Source organism: Cervus canadensis, chromosome X (assembly GCF_019320065.1).
Source record: "Cervus canadensis isolate Bull #8, Minnesota chromosome X, ASM1932006v1, whole genome shotgun sequence".
Classification (NCBI taxonomy): Eukaryota; Metazoa; Chordata; class Mammalia; order Artiodactyla; family Cervidae; genus Cervus; species Cervus canadensis.
This window is the reverse complement of record NC_057419.1, coordinates 140,033,259-140,045,869: the sequence shown is the minus strand read 5'-3', so window position 1 is coordinate 140,045,869 and position 12,611 is coordinate 140,033,259.

Here is a 12,611-nt window from a genome sequence, read left to right as displayed (position 1 = left end):
CGGGTGACCCGGCATGCCTGGGGCTCAAGACAGTTGACTGTCCAGGGCCAGCCCATAAGGGTAATGCTCCCTCCCTCTACTCCTGTGTGACCTTAGGCTGCTGCATCTGCCCTGCCCAGGAAGACCCATGCTTAGCCACTTCACTCCGCAGACATCAGTCAAGAATTACCAAGGACTGAGTGGGTGGAGTGAAGTATGACATGGGTCTTTTGATTTCAGGCAGCCTTGACTTTGTGAATAAAAGGTGCCTTTTGTGACAAGCAGGTGACTTGAGATTGCAATATGCACATCTTTGCTTTCTCTATAGCTTTACAGGTAAGCAGGCGCCACACATGCTGAGGTTTCTGGGAACGTGGTTTTTAAATAGCAGAATCTGTATGTGATTCCAGGTGAGGAGGCATACGGAAGTCAAGACAAAAAAATCAAATGAAACCTTCTGAAAAGTTAACGTGTTCACCAGGCAGCAAACCTTCACAAGGGGCAGCATTTTGACTTGGAACTGAGCAGCTTGGTCAGGTGTCATGGCAGCTCAGTGCTAGGGCTGACAGAAGCCTGGCTTACACTGCCCCACGTCCTTTCTCAGGGGCCTCCTCTGCCTGTCTGGATTCTCCTGGCAAAAATACTGGAGTGGGTTGCCATGCCTTCCTCCAAGAGGTCTTCTCAACCCAGGGATCGACTCCAGGTCTCCCAGCTTGCTGGCGACTTCTTTCAGGTCTGAGCCCTGAGGGAGTCATGGGGGCACACAAACCCCTTCCCCCACCTGCCACCACCCTGGGCCCATTTGTGCCCTGGCAGGAGGACAGGAAGGTCCAGCATTGAGCAGTGTCATCTCTTTCCCTGGTGTGAATGTGATCTAAGGGCCCATGGGTCAGTGCTACAGAGTGACTCCTGGTCCCCGGGTATCCTGACCTGATCCCTACTGTGCATTCAGCTCACCTCCATCATCTCACACAGACATCCCAACCAGAGAAAGAGAGGAGGAGCAGTGACTTCTTTGTGCTAAGAACGCTTAGGCTCTCCCCCTCACAACTCCCCAACGCAGCACGCAGCACTGGCAGCTCCAGGAGTCATGCTGGTCCCCAGGCGTGTCTTTACACACAGCTCTCCCGGCAGGCTGGCCACAACCCCGGCAGCCCTGAGGTTGGCACCCACCCAACCCCCAGGGCCCAGCAGGTACACCCGTGCCTTTACCTTGCTGAGGACACAGACAGGTGGATCCTGCATGAGCAGGGTGGTCAGGCAGAGGGAGGTGAGCACATCCTAGCACGCTTTGCTGAATCCATACAAGCTAAGCTGATGGAAAAAGCTCTTCATGCAGTCTGTCTCAAATACCTTGTCTGAGCCCACCCTCTCCAAAATGTTCTCAAAGAGCTCCTCACTGATGCCTATCCAAGTGCCAACTTCCTCCCATCAGATGGACACAAAGTGGTGACTGCTGACGATGGTCCACCACTTCCTGGGAAAGAGGACAGAGAGGAGGCTGCCCTCTCCCCCAGGCAGGGCAGCACACTCGGTGTGCAGCCTCTTCAACAAAGGCTCTTAACTCCAAGCCTGGAAAGTGCTCTCTTCTAGCTGCAGCCTGAAGCTGTGAACCAGTGGGCATGAGCTGGGCCAGGGCAACTGAAAGGTCCACAGGGAGGGGCACAGCTCCCTGAGCAGAAGACAAGAGGCCCTGTGTTTAGAAAAAAGGGAGCGCCCTGGAAGCCGGGCACCCCATCCATCACGGCACTCTCCTTGTCCACAGCCCCACGGTGGGTGGAATGTCCCTCCTTCCTGGAAATGGGACAGTGCAATGGCCAGGAGCAGTCCAGGGTCACAAGGGTGTTCTGCCCCTCACCAAAGGCCTTTGCTTCCTCAGGGCTGACATCACAAGGCAGTCATTATGTGACCTAATAAAGGGCCGGTTTCACCCAGGCAGGTCAGCATGTCAGCCTCCTGGTTCAAGCTTGTCCTGGAAGTGGGCACCATGACACTTGTGCATGAGTGTGAAGTCTCAGGCTGAGCACTCATGCAAACTGGGCATGGCCTTCTGGTCCTGGAGCCCTGAGGCCAGGGAGACACTCACTGACAGACGTGTGACCCTCAAAGTCAGCCTCTCCTCTGTGGTCATACATGCCTTGAGGGTTCGGCATGGCACCCTTGCGCTCAAGCACAGCCATGTCCAGGGTGGTCGTCCATGGTCAAGGGTACAGTCACCTGGCCCTCTGTGCACTGTCACTGGCTGGGCAGCCAGGCCCCCACACAGACCCTCTCTGGGCCCTGCCGTTAGTCTGCAGGAGCCCCAGGGTGGGGGCTGTGCAGGCGATGGGTAATGTCCTGGGGACACAGGAGTACAGGCTGCCATCCTATGGGCTCAGCAGCCTGGCTATGACCATCCCAGGCTGGCCTGGGTCTGACACTTCGGTCCCAGGCATGTGGGAGGGGGTGATCACCCTGGGCTTTCATGCACAGTGTGGCTCCCTTTCCTGTGACCGCTGTCCACGGGACCTCCGTCTGGCTCTGGGTCCAGGCCGTGAGAGCTGCCATCCTGCTCTTGGGCCTGGCGCTCTAGCATCACAGAGGTGGCCATACAGGGCGGCCCCCATGGGCAACCCACCCTACTAATACCCCCCACCCCACTAATGCCCCCCACCCCAACACTGATCCTGGGGTTGAGAATCTTCCCGAGCCTTACAGAATGAGAAATGCCTCTGACCTTGTGGCATCAGCCATCTGGGACCCAAGCACTCGGCCCAGTGGGTGAGAGAGAGGGCTCGGATGAGGAGATGCCATGTCGGGCACCACAGCCCTGCTGATCCCCAGCTGCCTGGCTCAACCAATCTGAGACTCTGCTTCCCCACATGGGTAATCTGAGGGGCACCTGCCTCACGGGTTCCTGAAGACTCAGAGGAGGTACCGGAGGTGGCCAGGGTCCTCACACTTAAGACTGCCATGTGGTGATCTGAGGCTCATAAGCACTGATATCCCAGTGGACCTTGGTTCAATGATGGAAGCCTCCCATCACCACTGGGGGTGGGCTTCCATGTCGATTATGGAAACTGGGTGCTGAAACACCGTCTGAATTAAATGTTTCTAGACACAGCTTGGGTGAACTAGATAGAATTGCCCAGTGTTTCCCATAGCCAGAAGCCCTACTCAGTGCCATCCCATGTGACCCGGGGATGCCTCATACCTCTGAAAAGGCAAGTTCCATTTTAGACTGTCTGGGACCCCGCAGAAACTCTCAGCTGCCTCCTCAGCGATCAGGATGGTGGCAGGGTGCTCCCTGCCAATGGCTGAAACCCAGCCCCCTCCTTTTCCTCTCTGTATGTTCTGGTTGCCCCTACATATTTCTGAGAGATGCTCACCCACCCCTGCTCCCCTTGGCTACCCATGGCAACTTCAGGTTCCATTTTGTTCTGGCCGAGAGACCTCCCAGGGTCCTGGTCCAGAAAACTACTAGAGCTCGTCGATGAATTCAGTGAAGTTGCAGTATACAAAATTAATATATAAAAATCTATTTGTATTTCTGTACACTAACAGCATGTAGCAGAAAGAGAACTTCAGGGTATTACCCATTTACCATTAAATAATCCCATTTAACTGTATCTAAGAGAATAAACTACCTAGAAATAAACCTAGCTAAGGAGGCAAAAGACCTGTACTTGGAAAACTGCAAGATACTGACAAGTGAAATTGAAGATAGAATGACAAGATGGAAAACTTTACCATGTTCTTGCATTGGAAGAATCAATTTTGTAAGATGACTATACTACACAAGGCAATCTATAGATTCAAATTACCAATGGTATTTTGCATAGAACTAGAAATTTGTATGGACACATAAGACCCCAAATAGCCAAGACCATCTTGGGAAAAAAGAATAGAGTTGGAGGGACTTCAGTGGTGGTCCAGTGGCTAAGACTCCATTCTCTCAATGTAGGGGGCCCAGGTTTGATCCCTGATCAGAGAACTAGATCCCAAATGCAGCAACTAAGAGTTAGCATGCTACAACAGAGATTCACATGCCACAACATAGAGTTCACATGCTGTGGCTGCAGCTAAAGACCCTGTATGCCACATCTAAAAAGATCCCAGGTGCTGAAACTGAAGATTTCGAATGCTGCACCTGAGGATCCCACATTCCTCAATGAATATCAAAGATCCCATGTGCTGCAACAAGGACTAGACACTGTCAAATAAAGTAAAAAGAAAAAAGAACAGAGCTGGAGGAACCAAGCTTCTTGACCTTAGACTATACTATGAAGCTATAGTAATCAAAACAGTATTGTACTGGCACAAAAACAGACATACAGATCAATGAATTAGGATAGAAATCATAGGAACAAGCCTATGCACCTATGGTCAACTAATCTACATCAAAGGAGGCCAGAATACACTGTACAGTAGAGAAAAGAGATTCTCTCCAGTAAGTGGTACTGGGAAAACTGGACAGCTGCATGTAAAAGAATGAAATTAGAACATGATCTAATACTCTATGCAAAAACAAACTCAAAATGGATTTGAGACCTATGTGTAAGATTGAATATGGAAAACTTCTGCATGAAAACTTGGGCAGAACACTTTTTGACAGAAATCACAACAGCCTTGTTTTTGGATCCATCTCCTAAAGTAAAGGAAATGAAAGCAAAAATAAACAAATGGGCTTCCCAGGTGGCACTACTGGTAAAGAACTTGCTTGCCAAGGCAGAAGACGTAAGAGATGAGGGCTCAATCCCTGAGTTGGGAAGATATGCTGGAGAAGAGCATGGCAAAAGGACCTTTTCTAAGGTAGATATTCAGATGGCCAACAGGCACATGAAAAGATGCTCAACATCACTAACACATCAGGGAAATGGAAATCAAAATCACAATGACATGTCGTCTCAGACCTGTGAGAATGTCTATCATCAAAAAGAACACAAATAACAAATGATAGCAAGAATGTGGCAAATAGGGAATATTTGTGCAATGTTGGTGGGAATGTAAATTGGCACAGTCACTTTGGAAAACAGTAGGGACGTTTCTCAGAAAACTAAATTGAGCTATGTGACCCAGCAATTCTATTCCTGGTTATATATCTGAAAAAAAACAAAAACACTATTTTGAAAAGATACAAGCACCCCAATGTTCATGGTAGAATTGTTTAAAATTGTCAGATACGGAAGCAATCTAAGTGTCCACCAATGGATGAATGCATAAATAAAGTGTGGTACGCGCACACACACACACACATATACACATAATGGAATACTACATAGGCATAAAAATGAATGGCATTTTGCCATTTACTGCAACATGGATGGTCATGGAGGGCAATATGCTAAGTGAAATGAGTCAGACAGAGAAAGAAAAATACTTTATGATCTCACTTAGATGTTGAATTTAAGAAATAAAACAAAAAATAAAAATAAAAAATAAAACAGACTAATAACCTCAGATACTCAAATGATACCAACCTTATGGCACAAAGTGAAGAGGAACTAAAGAGTCTCTTAATGAAGGTGAATGAAGAGAGTGAAAAAGCTGGATTAAAACTCAACATTCCAAAAACTAATCTGGTCCCATCACTTCAGGGCAAATATATGTGAAAACAATGGAAACAGTGACAGACTTCATTTTCTTGGGCTCCAAAATCCCTGCAGATAGTTACTGCAGCCATGAAATTAAAAGATGCTTGCTCCTTGGAAGAAAAGCTATGAAGAGCCTAGACAGTGCATTAAAAAGCAGAGACATTACTTTGCTGACAAAGGTCAATCTAGTCAAAGCTATGATTTTTCCAGTAGCCATGTATGGATGTGAGTGTTGGACCATATAGAAGGCTGAGCACCAAAAAATTGATGCTTTTGAACTGTGGTGTGGGAGAATACTCCTGAGAGTCCTGTGGACTGCAAGGAGAGCCAACCAGTCCATCCTAAAGGAAATCAGTCCTGAATATTCATTGGAAGGACTGATGCTAAGTTGAAACTCCAATAATTTGGCCAACTGGTGCAAAGAACTGACTCATTAGAAAAGACCCTGATGTTGGGAAATATTGAATGCAGGAGAAGAAGGGGAGGACAGAGTGTGAGATTGTTGGATGGCATCACCATCTCAATGGACATGAGATTGAGCAAGTTCCAGGAGATGGTGAAGGACTGGGAAGCCTGGCGTGCTGCAGTCCATGGGGTCACAAAGAGTAGGACATGACTGAGCAACTGAACAACAACTGAATATGAACTTAGCAGATGCTGACTCACAGACACAGAGAACAAACTAGTGGTTACGAGTCAGGAGAGGGAGGGAGGAAGGGGCAAGATAGAAATAGGGGAGTAAAAGGTACAAACAATTATGTATAAAATAAGCTACAAGGATATATTGCAAAACATGGGGAATATAGCCAGTATTTTGTAATAGTTATAAATGGAGCATAACTTTTAAAATTGTAAATCACTATATTGTACATCTATAACATATAGTTCTGTATAGCCACTATACTGCAATTAAAAAAAAAAATGAGTTTTCTCAAATGGTTCTGGTGTCTCTAGAATTAGCTCTGGAATCTGCTTAGGTTTAAAGCTGCTAATGACTCTGTAGTAAAGACAGCATCAATAGTCTATGACAATTGGTTTATGGAAAATATCTACTTTGGATATGCCTGATGAACCACTTGAAAGAAATGCTGGGTGCAAGGTGTTCTCTGACAGTATATATGAAACTTTTCAAGATTTCTGGAACAGCGATAGATATGATGAGCTTCCTGGTTGCTCCCAATGTAGTTGGAAAGAGTGGTGAAAGAAAAGGAGTAGCTCAGTTTACAGCAAGAGACCTAAAAGATTCTATGTGTACCCATAAGGAGACACTCATCTCCCGTAGATACAGGGTTGCGATTGCTAATGATCACATGCAAACACTCATCCTGCAACTGGTTGAATTACAGTGGAAGTTGAATTCTGCCACTAGAGTGTTTCCTGTTAAAATGAGGGCACTGACTTGGAAAGAATGGGATTCTGTACATTGTGATAGAGCTGTGTGGGGAGACCCTGATGAAGCTGGGGACACTGATCCCATCAAGTCTGGTGAGTCATCCTTGCCAGTAGAAGAATCCTCCCCACCCTCAGTTGGAAGCAGCCTCCTGACCCCCAGTGGGATCAGCCTCCCCACAGAAATCTAGATCAGGCCAAAATGATTCATTAAGCATAGATTCTGCATTTAATATTGCCACTCTGGGAGTTAGAAAGGGCTCTTATTAGTTTGTCTGGTTGGTTGAACTATGGACCAAAAGTTGGCCCACAGTGAGTTGGAAATGTCAGTGCTGACTTGGTTTAATACAGAGATTTACAGAGATTTAACTGTTAGTGTATATTTGTCATTGAAGACATAATTATCCATCCTGGGAGAGTCCTGAAGACATATCATTCACAAAGACTGTGAGGGAAGCCCCAGCACCCTTGAAGAACTCTCTGATTGTTCTTCTCTGCAGGCCAGAACTCAGAGTAGGAACTGAAGTCACTGAACTGAGACTCCTAAATGCAGTGGGAGTATTTAGATCCCCAGATGGCCAGAGCCAAGTGGCAGCACACAACCACCAAGGGCAAGATGGGCCTGGCTACAGGAATGGAGAGAAGAGTCAAACCACCAATCAGAACAGTCTGACTTGGGCAGCTCTATGGTTTTATCCAGTTGCTCATGATCCTCCTAGAAGTAAAAAAGTTAGGAATCCCAGTAAGTTCTTATTTGATCTGTATAAGCAGAGATGTCACAGGTCAAATGAGCAAAACTCTGCTCTGAATCACAAAAACAGAGAGTTGCAGACCTTTGATCAACTCCCAGACTTGAGCCATTAAAACTCTCAGAAGAAAATGCAGAGGTACAGTTTTATGGCATTGGATTTCAGAAAGGGATTCTCAGATGTGACACCAAATGCATGAAGAGCGAAATGAAAAAACACACTGTGGGAGAACCTCGAAAACATCATGCTAGGTGAAGGAAGCCAGCCACCAAAGACCACGTGTTATGATTCCAATAATATGAAATATCCACAATAGGGAAATCTAGAGATAAAGAAAGAAGATTAATGGCTACCTAAGACTAGGGGCTTCCCAGGTGGTACAGTGGTATAGAATCCGCCAGCCAATGCAAGAGAAACAGGTTCGATACCTGGCTTGGGATGATCCCCTGGAGAAGGAAATGGCTACCCACTCCAGTATTCTTGCCTGGGAAACCCTATGGACAGAAGGGCGTGGCAGGCTGCAGCCCAGGGGGTTGCAGAGATTCAGACATGACTGAGCAACTGAACACACACACATGCAAGGCTGGGGTGGGCCGGGGGGAGGTGGTGGTGGATACAGTGTCTGTGAATGTTCATCCACTTGGGTTCTTACTGGTGTGCTGGATATTTTCAAAAATTGACTGTGGTTGTGCTCGTCTGGCTCTCTAAACACACTAACAATGACTGAGTTTTACACTTTAAATGGACGAGTTTTGAGCTATATGAATTTGTATCAATAGACATATTTCAAACAATGTTTAAAAAGAAGAAATAGAATATCTAAATAAAACTATTAAAAGTCAGGATTTGGGGGACTTCCCTCGTGGTCTACTATTTAGGAATCTGCCTTCCACAGTGGGAAAGGTGGGTTTGATTTCTGGTCTGGGAACATTCCGCATGCCATGGAGCAACTGGGCCCATGTGCCACAAGTACTGAAGCCCGTGCACCCTAGAGCCCGTGCTCCACAACAAGAGAGTGGACTCCACTAGCTGCAACTAGAGAAAGCCTGTGGGCAGCAACAAAGCCCCAGCACAGCCAAAAAGTGAAACAGAATTACTAAATACTCATTTCATACACTCACTTTTGTGTAACAGTGACAAGAAGGCCAGGCCTGGAATTTAGACTGTGCGGCCATTTGTTTCTTGTGTACTGACATTTACCACATACACTATCAGGGAAGGGCCAGAATGTTTATGCTCTTAGAAGAGTCAAAGTTCTCTGTGTCTCGAATGTGCCAGAGGATATTTTAGGAAAGGACTGGGTTTTATACTTCTGGAAGTCATCAGAATATTGTACTCCTCCAAACCTAAATAGCCTTCCTATTGTGCCTGGTTGGTCATTTCCTCCTAAATGCCACTTCTGTTCTCCCAGCACTTGGAGGACATGGGCTCAGCTTGTCATTCTATGAGAAGCTCTTTCTTGCCATCATTTGGTTCTTTCACAGCAGTGATCAGACTTTCACGAAAAATGGGATTTTTTAAAGCTACCCATGTGCTTCAAACAGTTCTGTCTCTGTTGGCTGTGTAAGTGTCAGGCACCTCTCCACAGATGTTTGCAGAGGTGTACTCGTGTCACCGCTCCTGTTTGTGTTTATGGTCGTGTTGACTCGTTACATGTATTGGGGGCCAAATAGAGTTGATCCAACCAGATTGCAGGAGCCGTGACTAAGACATGATTTCGCGAACACTTTCTGATCTCCCACTGAGTGCCAAGGCCCATGGTGGACACCAGGACCACAGAGCATAACCAGTAACCCTGACCCAGTGGAGCTCACAATCTTGGTAGCTTGTTGCTGCTAACTTTTGACAATTCTTCAGAGTACTGATAAAGTTGGTTCTGAAAATTTCTGTTTCAGTTCTTTGATATTTCTGAGGTTCTAAAGATTTTCTTCTTAGAAAATTTTAAAATGAGATATCCATTCTCTAATAGTTGTAGTACTTACTATAAAGGTTATACATTTCATCAGGGGTCAGTTGGGTAGTTTCTGGATTTTGAGAAATTTTAAATTCCACTTAAGTTCTTGAATGTATGTACTGTACATAGATTTGTTCTTAGTGTTTCCTTTTTATCCTTCCAACATCTTTGGTGTAGGGCTTGTAGAATTGTAGTGATAGTATTTCATTTCTGATATTAGTCATGTCTTCTCTTTTTTGATTTTGTTTATCTAGCTAGAGTTTTATCAATTTTGTTGATCTTTTGAATGAACTGGTTTTTTCCCCAAGATTTTTTTTCTTTATTTTTTATTTCAATTTTTTTTCTCTTCTGTTTTTGGTTTGTTTGTTTGCAGATTGCTTTGGGTGTAGTTTTCTCTTCTTTTTCTAAGTTAACTTGGAAGCATAGATTACTGATTGAGGTCTTTCTTCTTTCTTAATCTAAACATTAAATACTATAATTTTCCCTCTTAACACTGATTTGGATGCATCCCATAAATTCCAATATATTGCCCTTTGATTTTGATTCATTCCAGTGCAGTTTCTATTTCCTTGAGAATCTCTCTTTTACCTGTGGATGGTTCTTTAATTTCCAAATGTTTTGAGACTTTTCTTCTCCTTCCATATTGTTTGACTTCTAGTTTGATTCTTTTCTTGTCAGAGAACATACTCTGCATCAATTTTTTTTTAGTTTGTTTTGAGGAGATAGGGTTCTATCTTGTTGAAAGTTTCCCATGTGCTTGAAATAAATGTGCATTTTGCTGTGGTTGATGCAGTGATATTTAGATCCACAGTATTTGTGAATCACGCAGGGCCCAGCCTGCCCCTAGGGCAATGGTTCAGTTCTCCATGCTTTTGATATTCTGTCTCTGGTGAGATTCCTGTATGCACAGCTCAGGTTGAACTCAGGAGTTCCTACACCTAGCTGGGATCCCTTGCTCATATTTGCTCTTCCCCACTATCGGCCCTCACTCTTTGGCTACCAGGAAACTCTCCTTCTGGTCCTCTCACACAGACTGGGGTATTTAGTTTTCTCTGTTGTGTACTTCCCTTGAATGGATCCGCCTAGATGACCAAGTAGTTAGGTAATACAATAATAGCAGAACAGTGTGGGATCTTAGTTCCCTAACCAGGGATCAAATCCATGCTCCCTGCATTGGAACTGCAGAGTCTTAGCCACTGGACTGCCAGGGAAGTCCCCGTTTGTCCTTTTTAAATTCCACATGTAAATGATAACAAACCATACTTATCGTTTTCTGTCTCACTTATTTTACTTAGCATAATGCCTTCAAGCTTCTTCCAAGTTGTTGCAAATGGCAGGATTTCCTTCTCTCATATGGCTCTATCCTGAATATGTTGCATCTTCTTTATCCATTCATCCACTGACGGACACTTTTGTATCCATATTTTGGCTATTGTGAACAATTCTGCAATAAATGTAGGAGTGGAGATATCTTTTCGATATCCTATTTTCATTTCCTTTTGCATATACACTCAGAAGTGGAATTGCTGGATCATATGGTAGCTTCCTTCATTGTGTTCTTTGATGCACAGCCTTTTTTTTTTTTTTTTTTTGATGAGGTCTAATTTATCGATGTTTTTCCTTTTTTTGTCTGTTTTTGGTGTCATACCCATGAAATCATTACCATCTAAAATATTTCTAGATATATAAATAAACACAGGTTAAGAAGTACACATATAATTCTTTCCCCTGTCAGTCAACAGGTGCCCAGAAGCAATGACCCTTCAGTACCAATGAGCACACTCAGGGCACAGATCTAGTTTTGTCAATTCCATTCGACAATAAAAGGAACAATGGCTAAATGGAAAAAATGACGATTCTAGAATTGGGACAGGAAATATGGAAAATGAGCCTGGAGCATCTTGTATGGTGTGAAAATTAAAAAAAGAAAAGAAAAAGAAGTGCTCAAAAAACTTTCAAAAGAGGAAGCAACATTTCCAGGGGGTCGACAAAGGTATATACAAAGGGAGATGACAGGAAGAGTTCCCAATGGCCAATCCGAGAACAATTTGAAAATAAAAATATATAAAGTTGTATTGGATTTTAACCCAACGTGTAATAAAGATACCATGATTCCATACTGAGAAACAGAAATAATTTCTTAATTACACAAACAAGGATAGGCAAGTGTTCCACACAGAAAAATTCCAGTTTATGCAGACACTCCCACTTGTAGAAAGGGGAGCATAACTCCCCACCCCTGAGGCATGGACTGCACATCGTGACTTTCTTCCAAAGAGGACAGGATAGAAAGGGGGCGTAAAGCAATCACTTTATCGCATAGACACATGAAAAGCCCTACCTCAGCCACATGATCAATGAGAGCATCATCAGTGATCAATTGTGCTAATAGTATATACACTTGATACAATGTGATGAGAATAGGATTTTACATCTGTAAAATTCCTCCCCCGAATTTATAATCCCAGGCTAGTCATGAGAAAAATATCAGACAAATACCAGTCAAGGGGCATGGTACAAAACATCTACTGAATACTCCTCAAAACTGTCAAGACTATCCAAAACCAAGAAATGTTAAAGCTAAGAGGAGCCCAAGGAGTCATTACAAGTAAATGTTAGGGTATTTTCCTTGCCAGAATCCAAGAATGGGTAAAACCTATAGAAATCTGAGTAGTAAAGTATGAACTTTAGTTGATAAGAAATAATGCATCAATACTTCCTCATTAATTGGAATAAATATATCATATTACTGTAAGATATTAGGAATAGGGGAGACTGGGTGAGGGGCATGAGAGATTTCTACTATTTTCACAATTTTTTTTTTCAAATCATAAAGAGTTACAAGGGTTAAAAGGGTTCCAAAGAAAAGGTGAAAATAAAGTCTATTTTCAAAAAAAAAATAATAAAGTCTATTTTCAAAATAAGAAAGACAAGGAAATTTTGGGCAAAACATGCTAAGTATTTTAA